The 9,771-nt window shown below is 36.7% G+C and overlaps 1 protein-coding gene across 1 annotated transcript in view; it reads right to left on the bottom strand.

Annotated features, from left to right (window-relative positions):
- GABRG2 (gamma-aminobutyric acid type A receptor gamma2 subunit) overlaps window positions 1-9,771 on the bottom strand; it is a 67,182-nt gene that overhangs the window by 56,877 nt on the left and 534 nt on the right. The window lies entirely within an intron of this gene.

Raw genomic sequence — 9,771 nt, forward strand, 5'->3', positions numbered from 1 at the left:
CTGGACATGGAATTTAGGAATTTGGCCTGAAAGATTTGTCATGACTTTAATCTCATGTGCTGCATTAGAGCCTTATTAAGGTTTTAAGTAATTTTAAGTGCATGCTATAAGTCTTTAAAGCAGCTTAGTGAGGTTTTTATCCTTTCCTTTAGAAACCAGAAAATAAAATGAGAAAAGTAATTGTTAATGTATTTTTGATTGTTCTTGCCCCAAAGAGCTTACAAATATCCAATGTTTATTCAATACAATGTGGTCTGTGATACTGGTTATTTTTTTTGTTTCAGTAAAAGAGTAGCAATATTTGTAATTGTATTATAAGGACCTCCAAGTATGTTACTGTTGGTAACCTTCCCCTCTTTCAAATCTTCACCTTCCCAGAAAATAGTGATTTCTTTGCTCCATTACAAAACAAAATTGTAATACTCAAAACACAGTTGAGCCCTCACAGGCTGGAGGAGCAGAATGCATCATTTAAGTTACATATAGAGAATCCAAAAGGTGTCTTTTCAATATTCAAGTTCAGCTATCAAGACAGTTCTTGGCAGTGTAAATATTTTTACATGGTTCACATGTCCCATCTTCTTTCTGAAGCCACTACCAGCTTTCTCACTTGTGTTCTTGTTCAAGTGTGGAATGTCTCTGGTCTCTGACTCCCAAAACACACCCAGGCTCTCTTCACTTCATGCAAATGGTTGCTCTTCATTTATCATCTTTGTTAATTTGAACATAATAACTCATCATCCCAATCCCTCCACTTGTTTTCTATTTGAAGCAGGTGAAGCAGGCTTCTTTTCACTATGTTAAAAATGTTGTATAATTCCAGTCTTCATAATTCACTTCCAGACCAGGCTCAGTTCTGCCTCTTATTCATAGCAAGTGTACAACCTTCCTGGACTCATTGCTGAAGTCCTTACTCTCTGAATTAAGTAACTCTAAGGACTATCAGTAATTCATCTAAGAAGGTCAAGCTGACTGTAATTTTAATTATATATATATGGTGGCATTCTTCATTCACTAACATTTTTATGCCTGTTTGCCTTTCCTGTTTTTTCTGTTTGTGCCATGGTTTCACAGTTGTCTTGAAAATATTGTCCATTCCCAAAAATAAGCATGAGCTAATGGTCTACATATATAATTATGTTATTGATTTTTGGGGGAGTCAGGTGATTATTTTTCTGCACAGAGAGTCAGTTTAAAAGCTTAAGTTTTGGAAGAATGGCTCTTAGGGCTATAAAAGTAGAAACCAGAGGCATTAATCAGGGTAGCAGAGGGGAAAAGTCATTGTAGATTCCTTGATAAACTGTTTTCCCTTGCCTACTTCAGTTTCTGCTGTCCACCTGATTGAAGCCCTTTTAGTGCTAATCTGTAGTGTGAAGTCTTTTGTGTCTTCACCAGATTTTGGAGAGGAAAAGCAGAGTACAAACTCTACCGCCCTTCCATGGGATGTACACAAAATGCCCAAGAGATAACTGATCTCTGTATGTGGTTGTCATGGGCACATCTCATTCTGCTTTGGTGACACACTTCTCCAGCTTTAGCAAACATATGTGTAGTTTAGTAGGTCCCATCACCTAATAATATATTGACTAATACATTGATTAGTTTAGTAAGGCTTTCTAGCATTATCTGATTAATTGCTCTTAATGGTTCTCTTTCTCGTTCTTTCTTCTGCTGTCTGTTTTTCTCTCTCTTGAAAAATAATCTAAGGGAATTAAATGAAAGTGGAATTCAGTGGATAATCTCCAATCTGTTCCAGCAGGCAGATTTCTGTTTGGATCTGAAGATATTTTGCTATGGATTAACAAAAGCTTCATATGACTAGAACATGCTATTTGTGTTACACAATATAACATTGAACCACTGATGAAGAAAAACACTAATTTTCTCATATTACCTACTTAATTTTGGGGGGGTAGGAATTCTGGCAGAAGATTATTATGGGTATGCATGAGCTATCCTTTAAGGTACATTTCTCAGCAATGTATAGAACCAGAAGTATTTTTCAGCAGAACATGGAGCATTCAAAAAGTTGAAGAAGATAAGTAGCTCAGAAAAAAAAGTAGCTTTCCATCTCAAGGGTTCACACCAAAGTCCAAGATGACATTCAGTAAAAAATACCATTTCATACATGATTACCTGCATCATTTGGAAAGAGCTAACGCAAGCATAAAAAGTAAATAACTTCTAATTCCATTCCTTCCAAAAACTCATTATTATCCTTCATTTATTTTAAATAGCTTTTTTACATATATTGATCTTTTATTTATGGTAATAATCTGTGTATGTTGCTTTAGGTATAGTAAAAATGACATTTGTTTAATGTTTTGCGGCTGTCTGCAAATAGATGAATGTTCTGTCTTGTAAGACTAATATTTAGTTTTGTACACAATGGCCAGATTTCACAGCTAGGCCTACACATTATGTTGTTCTTTACTGAAGATGTGTGAAAATGTCCTTCCACTAGATCTGAAAAAATAGAACTTATCCTCAAGGTATGAAAATCTGATTTAAACAATAGTGATTTTCTTTCTTAGTGGTGATTTGCTGTTGCACTAAGATTCTTGTATGATTTACTGAATTTCTATTGCCTGCTCTCACTTTGCAGTAAGCATAATGTAGTCATTACTCTGGGTCAAATCAGTGATATTTTGTGCCATGTATTTTGCACCTGGCAGCTGCCAATAGCAGAGGATAAGAGCAAAATACAAGGGCAGAAATATCACTGGTGAAGTGTCTCCTCTTCCAGAAACATGCACCTAGAGATTTCCTATAATGAAATGCTATCAGTGAATTTAATGGATTTTAAAAGATTTTAAAATATTTTTTGTCCCTTTGAATCTATAAATATTTGGGCTGTGCACCATCTCACTTTTTTAAAAAAATCATTTTTGTAAGTTTTCAGCCAGGGATAATTTCACTGCATACTCTATGTCTTTTATATAAGAGAGAGCAAGTAAAGCTGCTGTAGTCAACTTTTTCTGTGTTGCTTAGGACTTCACATGAAAAAAACACTATGCAGCTGAGGTATTCATTTACATGGGAAGGTATTTGTTACGTTTCTCTTCTGCTTATTCAGTCACTGGTAGTTTTCATCAGCATTAAAGCCTCCTTTTCTTGACAGCAGTTGTGTTAAAAATATTACTGTTATATAAATAAGAGGATATCACTGTGTGTCAGACTGACTGACAAGACTCGCATATTAATTTCCTGTCACAACTATACAAATTCCCCAGAATCACACTAGATATAACCTCACTATTCTCTCAATAGTTTTCTTCAACCTACCACCATTGCCCCTCTTTTGCCTCAGTTTGTCTGAGCCAGTTGGCAGGTGTCAGAACTTATGAAAATATGTAGTCACTATCTCCCTCTACCATCCTCTTTTCATACGGATGAAAAAACAAATACAGGTCTTTTGTAAATTTCTCCCATTGAAGGAGATGGTTACACATTCTGATATAAATTAAGTTCTAACCGCTTCATATTACAAATTTAAAAGCAAGGAATATTATTTTCTGTTTTGCTATTTTCTCCACTTTCTGGCTTAACGCAAAGCTAAACTTCTTCTTAATTAGAAGAATCAAATAAGTAGATTACTTCTGGACATCAAAATAGGAAACCAGACCCAATTCAAACAGCAAAGCTCCTACTTACTGCACCAGAGCTCTTCTGAGGCAGGTGCTCACATAAATAAAACTCCTGTAAAGACATTACACCTCCATAGGTATACACTCTAGGTGAATTCAGACTCTTATGCTCTGCTTTTTATAGCATCATGACAATTTAGGCCATAATCCATTATCACAAGGAAGCATGCAATAAATCCTAAGTTTAAAGTCATCAAAAGTCACTCACCATATTGAGTCTAAAAAGTACATCTAGAATGTAAACTTTGTACTGTTCCTTTCTTATCTCTCCATCACCAAAAATACCTCTTCACACTGGTTATTTTGTGTTGAATATTTTCCCTAGGGGAAGTTGTAGTCCCTAATTTCATCGGTGCTGAGTGAGTTTTAGTCTCATTCTATGAGAAAGGATCTTCCTTGCCTAATAATAATTATAGTTACCTGACTGTGGTGATGAGCTCTTTTTTTCTGGAATTTATGGTTCTTTCCTGGTACTTTCTGTAGTCTTTTTATTCATTGTATAAGGAATTCTTCTTGTTCTAAGTAAATAGCTTCGTGCTTTGAGCCCAGAAAGTTTACATCTATTTCCAGTTAAGGTATCTGGATGTCCATTTCTATCATCAGCTGTCATCTCTTTTCTAAAAATAAAATGAACACATCTCTTTCTCCTATATTGTCAAAAAGCCTCCCTGGTTCTTGTTCAGAACTTCCATTAACAGAAAACAACTCATTTTCTAGAATCGAGAAATTCCTTTGTGTCCAGAGGGCCAGGAAAAGACCTATGTGCCACTTAAGATCAATTTGCATTACAGTCTGTGAGCTGGAGTGTAAAGTTTTAGTTGATCATCTGTATAGAATAAAAAAGAAGGATTGAAGGAAAAAATATTTAGAGGTATTGTAAATCAGTTAGCTGGAATGTAGGTTGAGAGCTTTCTGCAAAGCATTATGCAGTGTAAGGAACACTTTTTGAAGATCCTTACTGAGTTATAATTTAACTTTGGGTGATTTCCCAGTTCTTAGCTGAGCACAGAACTACCTGTAAGAATCTATACTGGGTATGTCCTGGCTTTTCCTTCAGCAACAGACTGACTTCAGTGGAATAGGGATTACCGAGAGGATAAAACAAAGCCTGTCATGTGAGAAGATTCCCAGAACTGTTGAGATTTTCAGCATTAGGCGTCAATAGGGTGTTGGTCTCTTAGTAGGCAAAACTGAGAAAATGGACAATTATATCTTATCATTTGCGTTAAAAGAAATTTTTATTGCAATAGAAATCTGTTTCAAAAAGTACAACACTAAATAGGCTATGGAGCATGAAAATGAAAAAAAAACCTCCTTCAGATCTGACAACCTATGTCAGGATTTGGCGGTTTTTTTCTTAATCTGTGTATTTATATATATTTGTTGAGACTCTTTTCAGTGGTGCCCAGCAACAGGACAAGGAGTTATGGCTGTAAACAGAAACACAAGAAATTCCACCTCAACATGAGAAAGATCTTCTTTGTGGTAAGGGTGGCAGAGCACTGGAACAGCTACCCAGTGAGGTTCCTGGAGTCTCCCTCTCTGGAGAGATCCCAAACCCACCTAGACAGGTTCTTGTGTCACCTGCTCCAGGTGACCCTGCCTTGGCAGGGGGGTTGGACTGGATGATCTCCAGAGGTCCCTTCCAACCCTAATTATTCAGTGATTGTGTGATTTTCTGAGCTTGAATTCACATTAATCAAGCCCCCAGCTTCCACTTTGTTCTTCACTTGCAGTCTTACACAAGTCACTGCCAGTCTCACACAAGCCACCTCTTTTTCTGCATTAAAGTTTTCTGTGGGTAGAGCTGCAGGTACAACGGTTTGCAAAGCTGCAGGTCAGACTGTACCAACAGAGAACCCCAGTAGACTCCAGTTATCCCGATGAAAGCTAAAAATAAGTAATCAAATGATCACCCTGATGGAATCTCTGTATGTAGGAGTATGTAGAATTTTTACAGCTGGAGTGGCTGACACTCCCTGTAACAAGGGGAAGGCTGGAGGGCACTGAGCCAGCTTCGAATGAGCCAGTCCATCTCTCTCTGCAGGACAGTGCCAGTCATAGCTAGTGACCTTAAAACTGCCTCTGCTTTGGAGCTCGCTTGGATGTATATCTACAAGGTACTGTAAAAAATCAACCATCCTATACGCATGTTACTGCTCAGCTGTGTCTAATGCTTTATCTAATAATTTAATAATTTATTTCTCAATTCACAATTCAGTTTTCTGTTGGAGAAAGTGGTGGTCGTTACTTAAGAATATAGGAGTTTAATTGTACTGGGACTGAGATTTAGAAAGAGTTCCCCTTGACAAGACATTTGCTTCTTTTCCTTTCATCCATTCACTCCTATTCTTCCCTTTTAAATTTTTGTGCAACTGTTACAGAATTTAGTGACCTATGTCAATAAAGCAAATGTAGCATAAAGGAAAACAATGCAACCACAGTCCAAATCAACAAGATACGTTTTACAGATTACCATTAATCATGAACATTTTAAACTTAAGACCCTAAAGCATGATTTGAATGGCCATGAAGAAGACACATAATATCAATAATATGAGAAATATTATATTAAAAGAGCAAATTAATTTCCTAAGATATTTTTACTATAGTTAGTTTCTGTGGTTTTTTATTACCAGCTTTCACTTTTTAGATTTTTAAAGATGCAGACTTTTCAAGAGACAACTAACATCGCTTTGAGTACTCACTGGAGTATTTTGGAATACATGAGTTTTGACATGCAGGTTATGTTTAGGTGGTTTAGTCACTCCAGCAGAAGTTAGTTAAAGGGTTTAATCCATATTTCTAAATCATATATTTTCAAGTAGGGAAACAGTGACTGTAGTCTTTTTTTGCTCCATTAAGTTACTTATAATAGAATTAAACTTAATTTTCAAATCTACTTTAGGTCAGTAGTTTTGGTAGTCTTTTTATGACAATAATAGTTGTTCTGAGTTTGTGTCCCAGTATTACAGCTCACAGCAGTCAGGAGTGCAGCATGGTTATGAAAAACTCATAGGTAGGCTCATTCCCCTGTTCCCCCTGACATGCTCAAGTAGTGCAGGTCCTGCATCCACACAGCCTTAGCTGTGCTGATACAAACACTAGAGTATATAAAATATTCAGTTTCATAATATCATAGATAAGGATGAAGTCATATTTTAATAGCACTTAGATTCACATCTTCTGTCATGACGCCTCTTTAAAGGGGACCAATCCTTGTGAGGTGAGGAATTGTCCCTTGCTTAGCAACTCCTTATTCCAGTAATGCGACCTCTGGCTTAGTGTTAGTGTTGTACACTGTGTATTGGAAGTGTATGAAGAACTACAGCTGCAGGATTAACGCCAAACTGATGTTAGCAAGTTTTACAGTAATTCTAAGTGACTGTCCCTCTGAGAGATAATCTTTTAGTCCTTGTTATTATAACACATCACTTTACAAGAGCAAAACAATTTTATTTACACCCATGTTCAGTAATTTACTAATAAAAAAAAAGTACTCACTTAGGCACCAAACTATTTTGATGCTAAAATGATAGCTTTGTTTGGGGGGTTTTTTGGATCAGTCTTGACAGTCTTCTGTTTTAGGCATGTAGCTGCAGCGTAAAAACATTGCCATGAAACTTTTTGGGCACTAACAAGTGAAAAAAAAAAAGTCCCACATTTCCCACCTGAACATTAATTTCCACTGTATTATGTAGCTTTTGCTGGCAATTTGTTAAAGCTCTGCAAAAATAACTGATAAACTCCACATATAAATAGTGTATAGAGTACAGCATTACATAATTTTGAAACTTTGCTGGTGAGTTCTATTGCATGTAATGTTTTAAATACCTATTGTATGTTCAATAAGGACAATCAGATAAGTAGTTCCAATTAAACCACATCAGGTGTACAATTTTTTGGGTTTTAATAATAATTTTAAATAGTCTCTGGATCCAAAAATTTTTTATATACAAGTTTTAGAAACTGGGAGCATGATCTGACTAATTTTCATTGAACATAGCTCCCAAGTCCATGTGATGGACTGCACACTGCTGTTACAGTAATCTGATGGGTAAGATGATTTATGCAAGGAGTTTGCAGTCCAGTTATGAATATCAAGAAACCAACTGTAAGAAAGCACTTCCTAAAACTTTAGTGTGCCCTGTTGTAAGGATGTATTTTGTGCATTTAATAAAACTGATACAAATTCTGTAAAGGTAAAATATCGCAGTGTTGTAAAATGACATTTGTTCTGAATTCATTCAAATCATGATTTACTGAAATCAATGCTAGAATTTTAGCTACTTCTATTACTGCCTGAGTGATGTCTTAACTCTCCTCTTCTGTCTTCAGTCTTCTAAATATTAACAATTTTGCAACAATAAATTTCTCTATATAGTAATTTTTTGTATTAATAGAGTTCAAACTTCTGCACAGCAATGGTAATCAAATGTGTTCAATTACTTTGATCAGATTCTGCAAATACTTAAAGTTCTGTGTGTATTCTGATTGATGTCAACACGTTTATTCAGATGTTTAACATGGAGCACCTTTGCTAGTGTTCAGTTGGCCCTTCAGAATTTCAGTGTCCAAGAAAAGTGACACACAATATAATAGTCCCCTCCTTCTGAAGTGTTTGATGAGTTTTTAACACAGAAAACCTTTCATCTTGGCTATAAATAAATGGTATCTAAGTTCAACTTTTATAACTCTGTCTTGGTCCTTGAGTTTCCAAAACTAATAATAAGGTTTCTTTCAAAACGGAGGAGGAAAATGTCCTTATTGTTAGAATTAAAATCATATTTGCATGATGACTTATTTGAAATGTTTCTGTAAAGCACTAAGAAGAATTTTCCCTTTATGTGTTGCTGTTATTTCTCTGTCTATGATTTATTCTTTAAAATTATGAGGTCGGGAGGTTGTTAGAGGAAACCATCTTGGCTATCAGATAGATAGCTGTGAACAGAATACAGAACTTTTTGCTGAGATAAAACTTTAAGGTGCATTATGAAGGGTTTCTTTTAAAGCCTATGAAATAATTTTGGCAAAATTCCTCTCAGGCAATGTTTTTCTGAAAGATGAGTGAAAAGAAGGAAGTGTGCTAAAATAAGTATCTGGGATTATTTTAGTGGAAGTTTTATGTCAAAATAATATGAAAGTCCATGTCATAAAATCCTGTAAAAATTTAATTTTCCATTTCTGTGTTCAGGTAGTTAACCATAACTGGTTCTGTAAGGGTCAGACATACCTCACACCTGTCTTACTCCCAACACCGAAGTACCCTCATGGTAGACTCACCGAGTTTTATTTCATTTTCTACTCAATTTTCAACCATTTTTAGTTTCTTCTCACAGGAATTCTTTACAAAGTTCTTTTTGTGTGAAAAAGTTACTTGAAAACCCAGCAATTTAATTTCTCTGGCCAATCATTTTGGCTTTTTATTTGGCTTAGATCTAGGATCCTACCACTGCTGGTATGAAGTCTGATTTTTCTTAAATAAAAAAAACAGAAAGAACTCACTTTTGGGTATGGTTGTGTCCAGGTAAAAGGAAGGAAGAAAGGAAGGAGAAAGAAGGTAAATTTGAGGAGCCTGTGTGAGTCCAGCATTAGTAGTAGCAAAGAGAGTGGGCACTAACTTCTCAAAGATATTAGTGACCACATGTCTTACGCAGCTGTGGGGAGCAGTCTATTGCCTCTTAAAAGGCCACACGCTTTGCTGTGCAGAGATATTTTCTCATCTAACCTGTTAAATGCACAGTCCACACATTTGTGCAGGGATGTCTGCTCCAGCGCAATGCTTGGCACTGCAGCAATACTCCCGCCCTCCACTTTCTGCTCATCCACATATGAACTCCTGCTTCCTCTGCTGTTGGGATTTTTACCCTTTTCCATTTAGGTATCCGATGCACATATGCAGCATGCACAGGTTGTCTGTCAGCAGAGCGCGTCGCGTGTGGGGGGAAATGCTGTTGGAGACATTCAGCTCATGCGAATCCGAAAACTATCGCATCCCCTGGAGAGCCGCGGCCGCCCGCACGGGAGGGATGTGCCGGGCCGAGGGGCTGTGAGGGACCCGAGGGGCTATGAGGGACTCGGGAAGGCTGTGAGGGACCCGGGAGAGCTGTGAGAGACCCGGGGG

Source organism: Corvus brachyrhynchos, unplaced genomic scaffold (genome assembly GCF_000691975.1).
Source record: "Corvus brachyrhynchos isolate BGI_N302 unplaced genomic scaffold, ASM69197v1 scaffold16, whole genome shotgun sequence".
In the NCBI taxonomy this organism is placed as follows: Eukaryota; Metazoa; Chordata; class Aves; order Passeriformes; family Corvidae; genus Corvus; species Corvus brachyrhynchos.